Genomic DNA, 20709 nt, shown 5'->3' on the forward strand with positions numbered 1-20709 from the left:
TTTATGAAACAAATAACCCATGCAAATCTTGGAAATGTAGGCTGTTCACCATGAGAACTGGATACTTGGCCCAGTGAGCATTACTCTTGATGAGTAAAAAGATACATCAGAAATCATAAAGTCCAATACCAACTTAAAGCCTCAAACAAATGAAGAAATATTTATCTGTCCTACACTTCAACTGCTTATAAAGATGACAGCTCCTAATTGCCTTTGAAAGAGGTAAAGTGCGATTCTGAAAGCAGTTGAGTGGGCTTACTGTTTGTGATTACTCATATTCAGTGTTAGAATTTCAACATAAAGTAGACCTTTCATAAATTTCATTTAAGGAGATGAGAGAATGATCTCCACAATACTATTCTCTCCCCTCACAATAGAGATTATCGCCTATTTAATAGCTATAATATACAAGACACCCTCAACATAATCTTTGCAACTGCATTTTCACAATAATGCTGTTTACAGATAGAGAACCTAGGTTCAAAAAGAATAAGGGACTTTCCCAGAGACACCTGGGGTATAGATCAGAGCCTGGATTTGAACCGATGCATAGATTTTGTGGCTTCCAAAAATTCATAATTATAAGGCAATGAAGGTAGGTCCCTTCTGTGTAGCCTGGGGGTAGAACTGTCATGAGAGACTGATGAAAATATTTCTGATCACAAATGTTTGTGATAGTGAAATGTAGTTCTTATGAAGTAAAATGTTTAAATGTTTGATACAGAGAAGCAGAATAATATATTTAAGAAAGTAGAATTTGGAGTCAGACATTTTCGTTCCTTGTCAATGACTTACTGTTTGGTCACCTAACTTCTCTAAACTTCAGTTTCTTTATTTGTATTGTATTAACGATTAATAACTTTATTTTACATGGAACATCCATGATATAATACCTACAAAATATTTTCAACAATTGGTAGTTGTAGTTAACGCAGTCTTTGTAATGTAATAATCTGTGATAACATATGACTTTTCCAGTAACTTAGTTTTTCAAATATTGAAATTAAGGTTTTGCACATGGCAAACAATTAAGTTGAAGCTTTGCAGCTGAACCAATACAGCCAGAGTGTATCAAATACCAGATTGATCATTCAGGCTTTTTCCTCATATAGTTGGAGGCTGTAGTAAGAAACCATTGGCCTTTGCAAGGAAAGTGAATTCATTATTTCAGAGAAATTAGACTCAGGAGGTGGTAGGACATGAGACATAAAATGCTTAAGGCTGAAGCATCTGCAAGACTCAGCCATAACCCCACAACAGGAGATGAAAAATTCTTCCCCATCCAACTTCTGCTCAACTATTTTGCCAGTAAGACAATGTACGTTTAGTGAAAATATAAGATGGCTTAATATTGAAATTAGATGAAACGGAATACAAAATAAATGGGATGAAAATTAATGAATAAAAGGTTGAGGAAACTTATCTATTCTTGCTATGCTTTACTCTTTTCTGATAACTGGAGTAGATGCTGCTGAAGTAGGAAGCAGTTCAGAAACTCTAGAAGGAAACATTGAAGGACAAGCCATTTATTATGGATTCAGCAGATTCTGAAATTGAAAAGCAACCTTTACTAGACAAATAAGGAATCAGGGAAAACTCTTATGAAGATCTATTTTTATACCATGCTTTTTCTTCTATTTATGTGTGTGGGAATCTTTTAGCAGGGAAGTTCATTCCTTGATGAACCAAGCAAATCATATCGATGTTCTGAAATTCAAGTTAAACACAAATATCAACTATTATCGAATTGAAAATCATGCAAAACATTTTGTTTTGTTTCACAATTTTCAATAGATCCATCTGAATTAAAAGGGTGCTTATATTTCTTCTAAACGAGCCAAGTGCTATAAAGCCAGAACTTAGAAACAGTGTCTGAAAAACAACTTACTAGACAGATGTTCTGTTCTTATCCTTCATTATTAGTTCGGTAAACCAGGTTAAAATACTATAGTTACACTTTAGCTGACCTTGAGAGACTCCATACCTCTAGGAAAACTAGCTATTTCAGGGATTGAACTGTCCTAAGTTAGTCTGACAGCCATATGTTTAAATCATGATTTCATTGCCTAGAGAAATTTTTGTCAGGCTCCCAAGCAAGTCAGCGAATTCAGAACTGCCCTGTGGCATTGGAAGAACAGGGCTGGGGAAGGTCAGTCAGGGTTCAGAAAGCCTTTCTCAAAGGCTTAAGGAGGATGCAAATACAAGCCCTGTTCTCAGACAGAGCAGCATCTATAGCCCATATATATGCTCATGGGAGGCCCCATAAATTATGAAAAAAATTCCATTACAAACTGTGGCCTCCTCCCCTCACATTTCTCCAAATCAGTGTATAACTTGGCCCTGAGCAATATATAAGAGCAAAGGAAAATAAAAACAGGAGACAGGCCAATACCTTCCTTGAGAAGAGCTTGTGAGGTACCAGGAAAATGTAAGATGAAAAAAACCCAAACATTTTAGGACTAAATTTGTTTAAACCTTATAGTAGCTCCTCTACTATAATGCAGGGATACAGGTAGAGAAAGTGTTTGTAAAATTGGAAAATGTAGCCTTCAAATATCATTCTTACTCTAAAGTTGCTAAAATCCCTTCTCTTTTGAAACATTGATTAAGACATAAAGATAGTAACGTCTTCAGAGCTCAGCACATCAAATATATGGAAAAATAAAATTTTATATAAAAATTTAAAAAATGACACCTGGACAATATTAAGTAGTGATTTGTTCATGTCATTTTTATTTGAAGAGGCCTCAGTAACCACCCTTTTTACAAATCATAATTTCTATTTAGTTTCCAAATTCAAATTTGAGATTTCTTTATTTAACAGCATACTCTGTTGAAGGACACACCTGCTTAGGACTACTAGTTTCACTCTCTCATGCCCATTTGCAGAATTCAATCTATATATATTACTGCCTTGGACGTTCCAGAGTTTATTTCATATAAAATCTTCACAAATGTACTAAATAGTCAGATTATTTTTAGAACTGGTGAAGTCATTTCACAAGTTCTTCTGAAGGAGTATATGTGAACAAAATCATCAAGAATTTTTTTGGGGAGAAAAAGTCTAGGCATGGAGATTGTTCTACCACATAGAAAAATATACATGAAAAGCTATAGTAAATAAACTCAAAATTTCTGGCCCAGAAACAGATTCATACACATATGAGAAATTTTATATGAAAAGGTAGTATTCCTAATCAGTAAAATAATTTATTATTTAATACATGAACAGGATTATGAATCATACATTAAAATCAAACAAAAACCTTTAAATTAGATTTACACCTCCAACTGTAAATAAAAATGGATTCCTGGTGAAGGAAGGAATCTACAAGTCCTCTATATCAATTAAATCAATAATAAAAGATAAACAACTCAGAAAAATGAGTACGGAGGATGAAATGATACATCAGTATGGAAATTCTGCTAATAGAAACATGACAGCAGATATTTAACTGCAATTGTGATCAAGAAAATACAAACTAAAGCAAGATAATGTCATGGTTATCAGATTAATAAAAATGGTTTAAAGAATTTGATGTTCTTATTTAATGTTCATCTGAGAAGTTGCTGGTGATAAAATTGGAAGCATTCTGTTAGTATATATCAAATGATAAATACATATATACAAAATTTAAATAAGTAATACTATTTCTAGGAATTCATTCTTTAGATATTTTAGTGCAAGTGGGAAAGGGTGTATGTAGATGGAGGTTTAATGTAGAATCATCTGTAAATACCTCTGAAATTAGAAGCATCTTAAAAGTTCAAAAATAGGGGAATGGTTGAATAAATTTTGGTGTATTCACATCATGAAATTATATGCAATGTTTAAAAAGATCTAAGTAAATCTTTACCCATTGACACAGAAAGATACTTGCAATGTATAGCTGAATCAAAAAGCAAACATGTAAATAGTATGATTTCTGTTTTGCAAAATACATATAAAAACAAGATAAAATATAGGTCTGAAATGGCACACATTTCAGATACACAAAACCATCAACAGAGATCACACCTTTTTATTTTTTCCTTTCCACATAGTACAATTTTTAAGTAAGTGTGTACATCTTCTGTAAAATTTTTAATAAAGCAATAACCAAAAGAAAAAGGTTAAGACAAAAGCCTGGATACAGAAGAAATAAATCAACAACACCTGAGTTCACTTAAAACCCCAGAAGTCTGACTCTTATGTGTTTACAGAGACAGGTTTGTTATTATAATTATCACTCAGAAAGAGTTGGATTCTCAGAATTACTGAGGTTTCATTCACTTCTCTTAGAAGTGGAGGAGGAAGTGGCAGCCTAGTGCTAGAAGCTCAAACTCACTTTTTCCTAATTACCTAGTTATCCAGGGTAACAATTCCCTTCAGAAATAAGATAACCTGTTCAGAATCTTAGGCATTGCTCCAAATAATGTGCTTATAGGTTTACTGTAAACTCCATAACAAATGATGGAAAGATAGAGGCTGTCAAACAACTGAACAGACATGGTTGAGTAGGAAAGATGCTGGGGTTCACGCTATAAATAGCAGATCAGTTTACAGTATCACCAGTATGGAGACTTACAGCCCCCCAGCCTTTCTTTCTTTTTTTTTTTTTTTGTTTCAGGGTTTCAGGCAGAATTTATTTTGTGCTTGCCTCCTACCCTAGAGAGCATTATGTTTAAATATGTTAGCATCACATTGATGGGAACCAGAGTTCTTTGCCTAGTTCTCTGTCTGCAGACTTTGGAACTCTTCACTGGTATGTAATTCTCATAGGCTTATTGTTAAATAAATCCCCTTTTATCCTTACTTTGAAAGATGTTTAAGTTTGGTTCTGTGGCTTTGCATAACAGGTATGTAAGTAAACAACTCCAAATCCCTATCAAGCATGTTCTTTTCTCTCATATGGAAGGTTTTATTTTTGTTTTTGTTGTTTTTATTTTCACATAGCCTCAGCAAAGAGAGTAAGCTTTAAAACAGAGAGTAAATTTAACTGTCTCAAGTTTCTTTGTTTTCACTCCTAAAATATGTACCATCATAGTTCATTTCTTATGGAAATTTAAAAAAAGTTAACCTCATGGTCAAGAGAAAAGTATAATTCTGCTTTGCATCTTTGAACAAGGAAAGAAAACAATTCTTCCATAATGAATATACATTACATTTTGGGCATCTATTTTCTATGGATTGAAAGCATAGCTTTCTGTCTAAAGGATGAAAGGATCAGGCTTAATCATTGATAAATATATCTGCAGGATTTTATTGAAACACTTCTAAGTTAATGAGGATATGGGGAGGGGGAAGGGTGAGCTGTGACAAAGCGAGAGAGAGGAATGGACATATATACACTACCAAACTGTGAGGTAGATAGCTAGTGGGAAGCAGCCGCATAGCACAGGGAGATCAGCTCGGTGCTTTGTGACCGCCTGGAGGGATAGGATGGGGAGGGTGGGAGGGATGGGATAGGGAGGGTGGGAGGGAGGGAGACGCAAGAGGGAAGAGATATGGGAACATATGTATATGTATAACTGATTCACGTTGTTATAAAGCAGAAACTAACACACCATTGTAAGGCAATTATACCCCAATAAAGATGTTTAAAAAAATGTTAAAAAAATAAATTAAAAACAAAAAAAAAAGCAAAAAAACCCCAAAACTCTGTTACATTTTACTATTGCATTGTGGTAGATGAGATTAGCATTTCTTATTTCCCACCCAACTTAAATAAATTTGCATTTCAAAAGAGTTTAAGTGAGTAAAGCTTAGCTTGATAGTCAACGTAGCATGATCCAGGAAAGTAAGGCATGCATCAGTCTCCAGACTGGTTATAAAGAGGACTTCCCTTCTGCTCTTAGATGAAGATAGAGTAGAGTTTGCAGGTAGGGGCTAGATGTCCAATCTTGGAAGGCCATAAAGGTGGCTTAGAGGTTTTGTTCAAAACAAACTGCATGAAATAAATGTCCAAGTAGAGGTACAGCAGAGCAGTTTCAGGGAAACAGGGGTCATGTCTTGGCTCAGCTAATTACTGAGCTAAATCACTTAACATTTCTGTGTCTCTGATTATTTGCCTGATAATTAGGAATAAGAGCCACTTCAAATTTTTTCCTAGGAGGCCTAGATTGGATAGATAAAGTGCTTAGCACAGTGCCTAGCACATAATAAATGCTCAATAAACATTTTAAAAAAGGTAACTGATATTATTTCTATTCTTATTACTATTATTATTATCACTACTATAAGAAACCTTTCTGAGACTAAGTTTCTCTATAGACTGAGATTAATATTTGTTCCTCACAGTGAGGTTAGAAATCAATAATCTGAGGGAAATTTCAACATAGGTACCATTACTGGAGACAGTGACACTAATAAGATTTTTATTTAGGGAACACAGCTGTGTCACCATCACTTGAGAATTTACAAAATAAGCATGCAAATGCCACACATCAATGAACACATGTCTCTGAATGCACTGTACAATTTAGGATTTAATTGATGAATTCAAGATTCCTAGAAGAAGTGATGCTAATGTATATCAGCATGGGCAGTCATTATAGGCTTTAGATAACCCTATTTTAAAGACTGCACTCTAGTGATAAATGTTTAGAAAGATCAAGATCATATGAACACTGGTTAGATCAGTCAGAATGCACAATTACTTCTCCTTGGCTCCATGAATCTGTGCATAAGTAAAAGTATGTTAATGTTGCAGTTTTCAAATTGTATATGCCCCCATCCCCTTCTCTACTTTTTGAATTCTAAAGGCTATGTCCCTCATTGCAATTATTAGGCAAGAAGATTGTTTTACTGTATATCAGCCCATGTATCCCTTATGTATAAGGCAAAAGACCTTACTGAGCATTTTCAAAAACTTGACGCTCTGGTATTGGTGCCTAAGCTTCTACTGAACTAAAAACTTCCCTCCCCTAATCCTGTTCTTACAAATATAGACAGATTACATTGCAAACTATGACAGGCATATTTCCAGCTCCAAAGTATTGGAGCCATGCTGATTAGGGATATTCTGATTATTACAAATACCAACAATTCACATGAGGGGATTTTTCTCAGTGCAGTCATTTTTATTTTTTTTTAATGAAGCGGTTCTTTTTTGTCGTTGTTGTTTTGGATGTGGACCATTCTTAAAGGCTTTATTTAATTTGTTACAGTATTGCTTCTGTTTTGGTTTTTTGGCCACAAGGCATGTGGGGTCTTAGCTCCTCAACCAGTGATTGAACCCACACCCCCTGCATTGGAAGGCAAAGTCCCAACCACTGGACTGCCAGGGAATTCCCTCAGTGCAATCATTCTTAAACTTCTCCTGCCGAGTTTAATATTTCTAAGTGCTTCAGAAGATAGCCAGCCTTCTATTCTCACTGAAAAGCATTACATGACTACTTTTTGTCTAGTATACCTAGGGAGATAGCCCTGAGAAACAGTGGCCGCCACTTCAACTATTTAGGGGGCTGTACTCACGGGGTGGGGTAGGTAATACTGGTTTTGGAGCTGGAAAACCTGGGTTTCCTTACTCACTAATATTAGACTATTCTGCAAAGATGCTTCTGAGAACCAGAAGCATTCAGAGTAGACAAATGGATTGAACAAGTCATATATAAGATAGAAGCTAGAAGAGCAAAATAGGCATTGGGGTGAAATGTGAGTAAGAGTTAGAGGGACTTGTTGGGAGACAATCCTCTTGTTTTCTAGCATTTCTGCACATTTTATGAGCAGAGGACAGTCGTTGCTTTATTCCAAATTATTTTTTCCTGGATATTTCTTTAGTAAACATCCTTATAAGAGAGTGTCTCTCTTCAGAGCAAAAAGCATATTTTCTTATAGCCTTGGAAGGTGGAGATATTGTTCCCATCTGGAACAGAGGGCAAGCATGCTCACTTCTCATAGTAAGAGATGTAGGTTCCCTAAGTTGAAAGTTCTTCTATAATGCACCCCATTCAATTTGCAGATGTTACCTGGCCCTGTGCGTTTCACTCTGTGGAAATTGGGGCATGGAGCACTGATGCAAACGTGATGTTCGTGCTGCTTGCTGTGCCTGGGATAATGAAGTACTTCATCTTTGATTTAGGAGTCTTATGTCTTCTGCCAGCATCCATGAAACTGCAGCAGAATAAAGTGTTAGCTTACAAGTAGGATAAAGTATTAGATACTTCATGGTTCTTGACAGAACATAGAAAAATAAAGAGATACGGCATATAAGAGAACTGGATAAAAGAGCAAGGATAAAAGAGCAAACAATACCCTGTGATTCCCTTTCTTCATGCTTAATAAATGTTTACTTAGCATTAATTCATTGATTCAAGCGTCTATCAAGCACATTGCGGGTGACAGGTATAATTCTGGGTACCAGGAATAGAGCACTAGCCATGACTAACAATTTCCCTCCTCTCGCTGCATGCCTACTAGTGAACAGGGACAAATATAAATAGGTGAATAAATAGATTTTAAAATCCCAGATGCTTATAAATGTTATGAAGCTAAATGAAAAGGATAATGTCACTAGGACAGCTTCTTTAATTAGGGAGGTCGGGGAAGGCCTTTCTGAAGTGATAGCATTTAGAATAAGATCTGCCATGTAGAGTTTTGGGGAAAGAACATTCCAGGAGGACAGGGAAAAGGAGGGGGAGAGAGAGTGAGAAGGTGGGAAAAAGAGATGGAGGGAGAGAGCGAGAAGCAGCAGGAGTAAACACTGAAGCTTGAAAAAGAGAAAGAAAGGCAGTGTGGCTGGAATATAATGAGTGATTAGAAAAGGGATACAGGATGAATTACATTTGTGCAGGAGCCAGATCTTGTTGAAAATTATAGAGTACAGTAGGCAGTCAGGTGGGATAGATGCTGTCTCTGTTCCTTTGTGAAGTTAAATTGGCTCACATTCCTCATTATTATTATTATTATTATTTTTTTGTGCGGTACGCGGGCCTCTCACTGTCGTGGCCTCTCCCCTTGCGGAGCACAGGCTCCGGACGCGCAGGCTCAGCGGCCATGGCTCATGGGCGCAGCCGCTCCGCGGCATGTGAGATCTTCCTGGACCGGGGCACGAACCCGTGTCCCCTGCATCGGCAGGCAGCCTGTCAACCACTGTGCCACCAGGGAAGCCCCCTCATTATTTTTAAAAAGACACAAAGTCTATTGATGCCATGAGTTTTCTGAAAATAAGGAATACATTTGCACAGTGGAATGCAGGTGTATGGACTGTGAAAAAAAATGAGAAAAAACATGCCTTTACCTGAAAATGTTTGTAGAACAGGATGAAGTATATTTGCAACTAACTTTCTATTACTACTAAAACACGAATACTTCTACTGCTACTAAAAATAGCAATCTAAAAATGAGGAAAAGGATGACGAGGGGTAGGGAAGGAATAAGAAGATAAGGAAAACAACAAATTATGGAGGAACACGTGTGCCAAGAACCATGCTCAACACTTTACTGGCTTTTTTCGAAACCTTGAAATTACTCTGCAAAGTGCTTTGATGCTCCTTTCAGAGATGGAAATTCAAGCTCATAGAGGTAAAGCTCTTTGACTGAGATTTTTCCATCTACCCAATGCCTGAGCCAGGATTTGAACCTTTGAACAATTTGGCTCCAGAGCCAGGATCTTTGCAGAATAAGCAGCCTGTATTTTCATGCAGCATCTTTTATGCTGCAGATGTTTCTTCCCTTATAAAGCAGGCAGCTTTGTCATCAGTTGATAGAGAATTGTAGTATCCCAACGATTGTTAGGTTCAGTCACGGGACAAGATGATTGGTGGTTTTTATCTGCATTGTTTGAAAAGCCTGGCTCTATACAGCAGCTGAAATACAGCACATAACAGTTTTTCTTCTAGTGGATGCCATAGCAGACAACAGATTGTCTACATAATAAGATGGGCAGAAGTGCCAAAACTGATCATCTAGCATGAGAAAATAGCTGACCCATGCTTTATTCCAGGTGCTTCTAGACTATGGTCCTTTGGAAGAAAAATGATGCGTTTCTGGAAAATATCTCTAAAGAGAAAAGATCATTATCATCCTAGAGAAATGCTTCACAAATGCACAGAGCCAAAGGGAACACAAAAATTTATCTTAACTAAAAAGGCAGGTTTTGATCTAATAGAAGAGTAGAATATCAAATCTGAGGGGATCTGAAATTCACTCCTTGGGTAACTAGTAATTAATGACATGTTTTTACACTGGGAAAAATGTTTAAAAGAGATTATCTAGACCATTGTTTCCAAAACTGTGTTGCAAAGAATGCACGTTTCTAGAAATGCTAATGTTTTGTGAAATTAGGTTTCATAGTTTGAAACGCCTCTAGCAGAATTTATTTATCCACATCTCTTCCTTCTTAGTAACGGAACACCGTTTTTATGTTTTATTTGGAGAAGGAGTAGAACTAGGGTAATATACATATATATAAAATAACCAGGTGACTATATTTCCCAGCCTCTATTTCATTGAGGAGGCCAATGAAATGTAAATCTAATTTCGGATTGTGTTATGAGAAGAGTTCTTTAGAGAGGGCTGTAAGTAAGATTGGAAGGGATCCATTTTGCCATTTTCTTGTTTTACTTTTCTGGTTGGTAGTTATATGTGAAGGCTGGAGTTCCAGTAGTTCACATTCTTGTAACATTGGGCTGTTATTAGGATGAAATCCAAGAAGTTAGCATGATACCACTGTTTTGTGCCAGTCTCAGCCTACTGATAACCAGGGTTGTGGCTGGACCAGCCCTTGTGGTTCTTATTATGACTGCAAGTGTGCAGGAGGAAAAAACTTTCCTCTGCCCTTCCAGGTTCTTCTGGCTGGTCTAAGAATTTATTTATTTTTTGTGGGGGGGTGGGTACGCGGACCTCTCACTGTCTTGGCCTCTCCCGTTGCGGAGCACAGGCTCCGGACGCGCAGGCTCAGCGGCCACGGCTCACGGGCCCAGCCGCTCTGCGGCATGTGGGATCTTCCCGGACCGGGGCATGAACCCGTGTCCCCTGCATCGGCAGGCAGACTGTCAACCACTGCGCCACCAGGGAAGCCCCTTCTAAGAATTAAATTGACATGAGACAGATTAACAGGAGAAAAGTGAGCAAAAAATTTAATAATTTTAATTTAATTTCCTGGGTCTCTCACATTGCAAGAGACCCAGGAAAAACAAGTAACTCACTAAAATGGCCAAAACCCTCACCTTAAGCACTATCTATTTACAGCTAAAGACAAAAGGGAACTTTGGGGGTATTGGATTGGGACTTCAAAGGGAAGGAAGGCGATTCACATGGAGATGGAAAAACAAATGTTTGACAAACAGATGTTTGCTGGGCCACGCAGAGACAATGGGACACAGACAGGACTTTACCAAGGACTCTCCAGGCCCTGCCAAGTTTCTTCTCCCCACGTAGCCCAGTTCTTGGTAGATACCTTTGGTGATAGTTCCATTCCTGTTGCAGCCCCTTTTATCTAATTCTTTAGGCAGCTTAGGGGGAAGTAAAAAGAAAGACTTCCTGAGTCTTCTTTCTCTTAAAAATAGTCAACCTAAAATAATCCTCATGTCAAAGAGACACACATTGGGGTGCAAATTTTGCTTCCCTACCCAAGACACCCCCAGCAATAACCATCAGGAAACTTTAGGGGGAAAAAAAAGGTTTGTTACTTACAAGTCCTGGAAATTACATGGTACATTTAGGGCCCCATGGCAGGTCTCGGGGGGAGAGAGAGAGAGAGAGAGAGAGAGAGAGAGAGCGAGAGAGAGAGAGAGAGAGAGAGAGAGAGAGAGAGAGAGAGAGAAAGAGAGAGAGAGAGAGAGAGAGAGAGAGAGCGCGAGCCAGCGCACTTGGAGTTCAGCCTGATTGGGGTCTAGGGTGAGGGCTATGGTTTCAAAGGCTCATTCTGTATTGGTGAATTTAAAACCTAAGTGTGGAAATTTAAGGCACAGGAAGAGAGAAACAATGTTCCAAATAGTCAGTTATTGAAATTAACCAGGATCTCTAAAACAAAGCGGGTAGGGGGGCATGGCCTGGCTCTTTATCTGGCCCTGTGGTTGGCACTGTGTTTATTCCAGATAGCCATCATTGAAGTGGATGCCTAGGCAGATTTTAAATCACGCACTTGTGTTACAAAAAGAAAAACTGTCAGAGTTTTTTCTTTTCTACAAAACATTATAAATGAAACTTCAGTTTACTCTGTGGCACTACCACATCAGCCCTACCTCTTATCTTGATTTCAGTGAGAATATAAAACCCTAATGTGTTTAAGCCATTCCAACCAGGTCTGTTACCAGCAATTGGATGCAATTCCTGATACACCCTGTACATTCCACACTCCTCTTATAGGATTGCAGGCACATTTTTTCATTAAAGATCCTGAAAATTACTGTCATAAACATTACATACATGAATAAAACAACCATTAAGAAATTACCATGTACTGGCTACTGTGCGAATGTTGAGGATGTGGGAAAAGAGAGAATGTTTGAGTATGTCGTGGAAGTTTTTCCAAAAGAAGCTCACTTAAGTTTTGAGGGTTGAATAGGAATTTTGCAAGTGGAGAAGAAATGGAAATACAAGATGGGTAGAAAATGTAGTAAATGAAAAGAGACAGCAGTATGGTGTTTCTCAAGAACTTCAGCATCTTTGCTATAGCTAGAGAGTAAAAGTGAGTTGGCTTTTAAGTAGATACATGGTCCTGGGACGGAATTACACATTTAGAGAGGTAGTCAGAGGCAAAACTGTGAAAGACTTTTAATGCAAATCTAAGGAACTTAGGCTTTATATTCTAGGCAATGTGGCACTCTTAAGCAATTTTAGGCAAAAAGAAACATGATCAAATTTGTGTTCTTTAAAGACCTCTCTGATGTCACTGTGAAGAATGCATAAGAGAGACTGATTTGAGGAGGTAAGTGAGGTGGGGCACGAAACTAGATATTAGAAAGCCAAGTTGGAATCTACTGGAATGGTCCAGAGCAGATATTAAGAGGGGACAAACTGCTGCAGTAGTAACTTCTTTGACGGGCTAGTAACAGGCCACTAGTATTTATTCATGGAGCAATGCCAATTCCATGAACCTAACCAATAGTCATAGGAGAAAAAGGCATGCTGACTCATTTTACCAATAGAAATAGCATGTTTGAGGAAACTGATTCTATGAAATAAAAGTTTTTTAAAAAAAATTCCAGGGCTTCCCTGGTGGCACAGTGGTTGAGAGTCCACCTGCCGATGCAGGGGACGTGGGTTCGTGCCCCGGTCCGGGAAGATCCCATATGCCGCGGAGCGGCTAGGCCTGTGAGCCATGGCCGCTGAGCCTGCGCTTCCAGAGCCTGTGCTCCGCAACGGGAGAGGCCAGAACAGTGAGAGGCCGGCGTACTGCAAAAAAAAAAAAAAAAAAAAAATTCCATTCTCCAATTTTTAAAGAACCACTTTTTTAAGAGCACAAAATGCTGATGCTTATTTGATCTAAACTGGTTCTCCCACTAACACTCAGCTTGCTCCATGCTGAAGATGGGTTTGATTTCTCTGCCACTTTGCAGACCTCCCATGATCCCAGGATAGGAGCACAGAATCTACGCATCTCTTCATATCTGTAGTCAAGGAGACTTCCATTTTTCCAGGGCTCACCATTCCTGGTATTGAGAAGATGCTGAGAAACAGGCCCCTGTGGCAGTTGAGCATTGTGACTGAAGCCAGGGTTCTTTTCACTGAAGTAGTACCATGTAAGCTAATGAACCAGTGACCACAGCATCAACAAAAATCTGCACAGTCCCAATTTCAGAGAAAATGATTATTTCCTTGGGAGACAATAACATTTTTAGGATCCCTTAGCCTTTCTAAAATTAAAACAACGATGTTGCAATTATTTATATCCCATCCACAACTCTCATCACCTCCATCCACCTTGCCAGCTAGATTTCTGGGAGAAATCAATCAGCATATGAAGAAGTAGAACTCAAGTTCATCAATGCTGATTTCGCCTACCATCTGTCTTCCTTTAAAAAGAGTTTTACCTCTGACATTATTCCCTTAGGAAACTTTTTCCTTTTGAGTTCATGAAATACATACCCTTATGCAAGAGAATGTATCCAAGAACCACTACTCACAAAGCTTTTGGCAGAAAGCAACACTACCTCCATCAGGTTATGGCAGAGGCTGAGTGAGTGGAAAATTGCGTCATGCTGTTGCATACCCAGTGGACTTAATAAATAAATAGTTTAACTAGAAAATAATGATTAGGTAGATTAGACATATATTTCAAGAAAGTAGCCTACTTACTGAACATAATGTAAGAACATAGTCTACTTATGTTTTGTTTATTCTTATATGGACTCCACCTAGTTCTCAAAGAGAATATGGCATGGCTTGTGGCGTTCACTACCTGTTTTATTATCATTATTCTATTAAAAGTTTTACTGATGTCCTAGAGCACAAATTCAGGAAGAGGACATTATTGCACACGGTAGAACCTTCTCTTTTATATCAATTAAATTCATCTGTTTATTTCCATAGGAGAAATATAGTCAATGAAAAAAAAAGGCAATAATATTTCGATAATTTGGAAATTAGGAAGATAAAGAGCCAGGAAGCTTAGTGTTTGTTTTTCACAAATGGAAAATAAAACAGTGAGATAAAAATCATGGAACTGAACCTTTAAAACATTTCTAAAACAAGAATTTTCAAGCCTTAAAAGCATTTCCCTGTGTCTAGAAAACATCCTGACTACAGTCTTATAAAATTAGTAAAAATCATGAAATCCCACAGATCTTGAGATGAATCAGCTTATGCAATGATGATTCTTAGAGAGCATTTAATCCAGTGCCTGAACTTCACAATAAGGAAACAAAGATCCCAGGGCAGTTAAGCAAATTTTCCAATGTCACACAGTAACAGAGGCTAACTCGGGCTTCCTGAACCTTACTTCAAATTTCTTACTATGTGAAGTGCTCCCGGCAACTTATTCTAGGGGGAAAGCCCTGGTCCAGGACTCCAGTTTTGCCCCTTCTACCATGTAGACAGGTGTATGTATGAACTAGGATACATTTATTTTCCTGAAATTTTGATAGAAGGTACAATCCTGGTTTAAAAAAAGAAAAAAAAAACTAACAAAAACCAACTAAAGAAACAACATTTGAACCAATGTCAGAGATCAAAGACTGAAGTGTCCTCTGTTTAGAAACTAAATGTGACATATTTCAAATCAGATTTTAAAAACCAGGTAGAACACTGTATGTAATTACTTCCCTTAAAGAAGGGAGACATGAGAACACATTCCTTCAGAAAAAAGGCCTTTATTATATTCAGTTACGCTTCCACCAGTTAAAAGATTAAAGAGTCTTCCCTAGGTTTCTAGAAGTACTTGGTAATCCAGTTTCATAAGATTCCATTACATCACAGCAGGGTGCATGTTTGAGAGCTCTTGGATGTTAAAGTTTAGCCTAGGGAAAAAGAAAAGCCAATCTAGTGGAAGGAAAGTACTCTCTTTTCTTGAATTTCACCTTTAGTAATTAAATTAATCAAATAGATATTTTTCACTTTCCTTCCATAAAATACCTATTTAGGTACCATTCAAATATAAATTGCTCTCATAATCATGCTAATTGGCTCTCTGGTAATTCAGGAGATGACTTCTTGATGAAGATAATAATGATAAGCTCTCACAGGAATTTAAGAAAATTCAATTTTTAAGAGCAATCCTACTCATATTTTTTTCAAGTTGTAAATAAGAAGAAACACTTCAGAATAGAAGCTTGAGAAGGGTTCCTTAAAGGTGTAGTAACATTGATATTCATTGTCTCTAATCCTCAGGGTAAAAAAAAGGAAATCTCTAAATTTCAATCTCATAAATTGAGTAAGAATCACAGACTCTCAGATAATAGGATGAAAGTGTGTGTTCCACTTAGCTCCACCATTATGATTTTCCCAAAATATAAAAACGTTGCAATTGCTTATATCCTATTATTCTGTATGGAAGAGAAAGACCATTTTCCTCCTTTGCAATGAAAAAAAAAAGTTTAAAATTTATAAAGCAGAGAAGTAGAAATGTTCCTGGAATCCAGGAGCCTGGCAGTCTCAGTTGGTTGCCCCATCTGCCTATTTCTTTGCTGCAGAATCTCCATTTGATTGGATGTTCCCCTTCATATGACTCAGAAAAGAAAATAGAGGGGAAGAATTCTGATAGGTCTTCTACCCCTTGACAGTCATTAATTAGGCATGAATGAGCGACCCAATCTTGAGCAAAAGAACAGGCATGTAAATCTGTCAATGTGGCCTCACCATTAAAAGAGAAACAAGAGTAGAAACATCTCTTTTTCACTAGATCAGGCCAGACATCAATATGATACCAAGAAACTGCTGTAAACATCTTACAACCATGAGTAAAAACATCAGCTTGCTAAGGATAACAGAGAACCAAAGTTCTCTGGACCACTGGGTCCATGATGCTATTGCTGACTTGCTAAAGCCATCCTGGAATCAACCTGAAGCTAAGCCTTGAGAGACAATTTCCCATGAGTCTTCTGCATTTCTGCCTATCTTGCAAGCAGTGGTACTGACAGCCTTTGTTTCTTATTAATTTTTCAAGGATGTTTGTATAATGAACAGGCTTGGAATATAGAAATTGCATCTCCTTCTGCAACAAAGAGCTGGTTTGTTTACTTTTCAGTATGATGAAGATAATATTTACCTGTAAGATAAAGCTTAGGCAAGATTACAGCCTGTTAAAAAAGATTCTGGTATCCTAAGCTTAGAATTTCTCTCCTGTAATGCAACCAACTTTATGATTTTCCCTGTGGAAATGGGACTCATGGGAGCAGTGCAAAAGCTGATACTGTGGCCCGTGTTATTGCTGTGATTAATAAAGCATTCTATTTCTGACCCAGAGTCTTGTGTTCACTTGCATTCATGAAACTGTTACAGGCCAGTTTTTTTTACAGGTAGAGTAAAATCTCAGACCCTTTACAGTTATTGACAGTAAGCTTCCTGTTGTGTGAAGTAGTATAATCCCCCAATGATTACCCCTTATTGTGAAGTTCAGGCATTGGATTAAATGCTCTCTAAGAATCATCATTCCATAAACTGATTCATCTCAGGATCTGTGAGATTTCATGATTCTTACTAGTTTTGTAGGTCTGTAGTCCGGATGTTTTCTAGACATGGGATATTTTATTGTTTATGGCTCAAGTCATCCATCAAGATATTATCAAAATACTGTGCATTTTTGGAAGAGAGGAGCAGGATACTCTAAGTGTAATTTTATGTTGTCTTAAAGTCAGTTGCATGGTATAGTGAAAGTGGAAGAATTTGACACTTCTGAGAACTTATAAAACTATTGTTGAATAGTGACAGTAAATATGACCTACCTACGTATGGTCTTATATAAGGGCTGTACTTTGCATATAATATATATAGTTGCCTTTATTGAATTAAAATCGTAAGATTTTACGTGAGTATTCTCTATAGAGAAACTTAGAATTGTTTATATAATTAGTGTTGCACCACAACCTTTTTTATTCTAATTTCAGGGTTTACAAGTGATAGAGTTCTTGAATTATAAAATAAACGCTTTTTAATTTAATTTAATTTTTTCCCCTGGGGATAGAACTGCAAAGGGACAAAGTCTTAGGTACTATTGTAGAATTATTTCTTTAGTTGACTCAAATTTACATATATAACCCCAAAAGCAAACAGAAAGAGCTATGTTTTTTTTTTCCCCTCTTCTTTCCTTTCTCTTTCTGTTGGTATTCTAGGAATGTACAGTGTGAACTATGATGAATCTTTTGTGAAGTACTCATCAATGGACAAAAATGCTATTAAAAATTCATGTGTAGTTTTTCTTTTCCTTCTCTTCCCTGTCTAAAGGAGAACATATGTCACCTAGCATGTGAGGTGGTGAGGGGACAGGGAGTTGCAGAACTGCATGGAGCTGTGGGATTGTAGGATTGATGGTGACCAGGAAGGCAGGGCACTGGAAAAGGGCTAGAGATACACATTGCTCAGCAGACTGGAAGACTTGAGGACCAAGAATGGGAGTGATGTGAGAAGGTTGGAGTTGACAGAAGAGATGACCTGCATGGCTAGAGTGTGGTTACATTGAGCAAATAAATACATGCACTGAGAATAATATGAAGCCTCTGGAAGCAAAAGAAGATATTAACAAAGAAAAGTAAAGGATGAAAAGAAGCATGAAGTGTTAGACTAAAACTGGAGATTTCAATATGGACTCATGATTTTGTAACATATACATACAACTATACATATAAGTAATTGTAGTTGTATGTGGAGTCATATACATATATTTCCAAGCTCTGCCCATTAATTAATAGGGCAACAGCAATCTTATAACAATGAGTACAGTGAGTGCCAAGACATCTAAATGATGTCTTCACTGAAAGGAACCAGGGCTTCCTGGAGAACTAACTATTCCTAGACTAGGCAGGGAAAGGATGAGATAAGCCTTGAACATCATATTGTACCTGAAATTAATGTAATGCTCAGTGAATTTTGGGACTCCTAAAGCACATAGGAGACAGTTTGGGATGATTTTGGCATCAAAATAAATAACAATGATAGATTGCAACCCCAATAAATAAGATGTTAACTCATGATATTATACTGGTAGAATATATGAACAAATGAATGAATGAATAGAATTGTGGGTGCTATTATAGATAGCCTATATATTATGTTATAGCTATATAAATAAACCTATGTAGAAATAAAATTCTTCCTTACAATAGATTGCCAACAAATTTTGTAGAGATAATGGAAATAGAGAATTGTCATTTGGCAAACATCAGAAATCATGGTTAATTAAGAAGATGCTGTTAATGGATACCAAAATTATTTGGTGGTGGTTTGATAAGGAATGGGTTTATGGAATTATTTTTACTTTCCTACAATATAATACTAATCAATTAAGCTGGGGAAATGATGACTGTAAAGGGGAAGAACTTGGCAGAGGCCAGTATTACTAGGTAGTTAAAGTTAAAGTGACCAAAGGAAGGATTGTTCACATCAAGTGTCCCCTCAAGTGATGCTCCAAGAAGTGTGTAACATCATTTCTGTGGAATTCCTACCAAAAATGCATGACCTCCATCAGGACAAGAAGAATCATCAGATGGACCCAGGTTGAGCGTCATGCTATAGAGTTTAAGACCTGCCCCCTTTAAACCCATGAAAGACAAAAAGACATGAAAATACTGAGGAACTGATTCAGGAAGAGACCTGACAATTTAGTGCACTATGGTGTCTTGGATAAGAATGAGAACCAGAATGGGAAAGGAGTCATAATTGTGGCGGCTGACAAAATTTGAATGGGAATGTGGGCTTGAATTTTGTACCAATTTTAGGTTCCTGATTGAGGAACTTAAATTGAGGGAGGGTTATATGATTTTTATTCGAGAAAGTATCCTTGTTTGGGGAACATAAATACTGTATTGTTTGGAGTGGGGACATTCTGCATACATCTTACTCTTGAAAAGTTTAGGAAAAGATGAAAGATAATGGCTATATATTTATTTTTATTTTTTTTTTTTAATTTTTTGTGGTACACGGGCCTCTCACCGCTGTGGCCCCTCCCGTTGCGGAGCACAGGCTCCGGACGCGCAGGCCCAGCGGCCATGGCCCACGGGCCCAGCCGCTCCGCGGCACGCGGGATCCTCCCGGTCCGGGGCACGAACCCGCGTCCCCCGCATCGGCAGGCGGACTCCCAACCACTGCGCCACCAGGGAAGCCCCATGGCTATATATTTATATATAGATTGGGCGATAGAACAAATGTGGCAAAACTTAACAATCAGAGGATTGGGTAAGAGAAATATCAGAGCTATTTTCAATAAAAACACTCAGCAGTAGGAAGAAAATGTTCAGTTGGAGGACCTACAGTGGAGAGATGGTGAGTTAAGAAGAAGGTAGCAATGGAAATGGGAAGACACAGTCAAGATTTTGTGACAAAGTAGATGTCAGGGATGAGATAAGAACCATTCAACTGATGGGGGGGATGGACTGGGAGTTTGGAATTAGCAGATGCAAACTATTATAAATATATAGCATGGATAAACAACAAGGTCGTACTGTATAGCACAGGGAGTTCTTTTCAATATCCTGTGATAAACCTTAATGGAAAAGAATATGAAAAATAATGTATAAATATATATATATATATAACTGAATCACTTTGCTGTACAGTATAAATTAAGACAACATTGTAAATTAGCTATACTTCAATAAAATAAATTTAAAAAACAAAACAAAAATCTTTAAAAAATATATATGTATACATATATATGTATATATTTGCATGACCATTGGAAAGAATAGAGTTATCTCCATTTATATTTAAGTTGGGTATTCAATATATCATTCATTAGTCCAACAAATACTGAGATTCCACTGTGTTTGTTCCACTATTTTAGGTACAGGATCTGTAGGGGGAACAAGATATAAACAAAGATCCCACCCACAAATATCTAGAATCTAGTGGAATTCGCATAACCATGTGAGGTCTGTGATTCTTTTTCTGAAGTAATTAATTCATTAGAACATTATTTTTATTTATATTATTTTTAGACATTCCAGTGGCCTTGTGAAAGGAGGCGAGGAAATCTGAGGAAGAAATAACATTCAACAGAAAACTATATCCACCTAAACCTCTTCTTTATGGCAAATGTATTCTCTTTTTTAATTTCTGGGATCTTGAGTCTAGAAAGTATGTTATATTCTATTATTATTACCAGGATTATAAATGGATGAGGTTTTTTGTTT

This window comes from Phocoena sinus, chromosome 3 (assembly GCF_008692025.1).
Source record: "Phocoena sinus isolate mPhoSin1 chromosome 3, mPhoSin1.pri, whole genome shotgun sequence".
NCBI classification, from domain to species: domain Eukaryota; kingdom Metazoa; phylum Chordata; class Mammalia; order Artiodactyla; family Phocoenidae; genus Phocoena; species Phocoena sinus.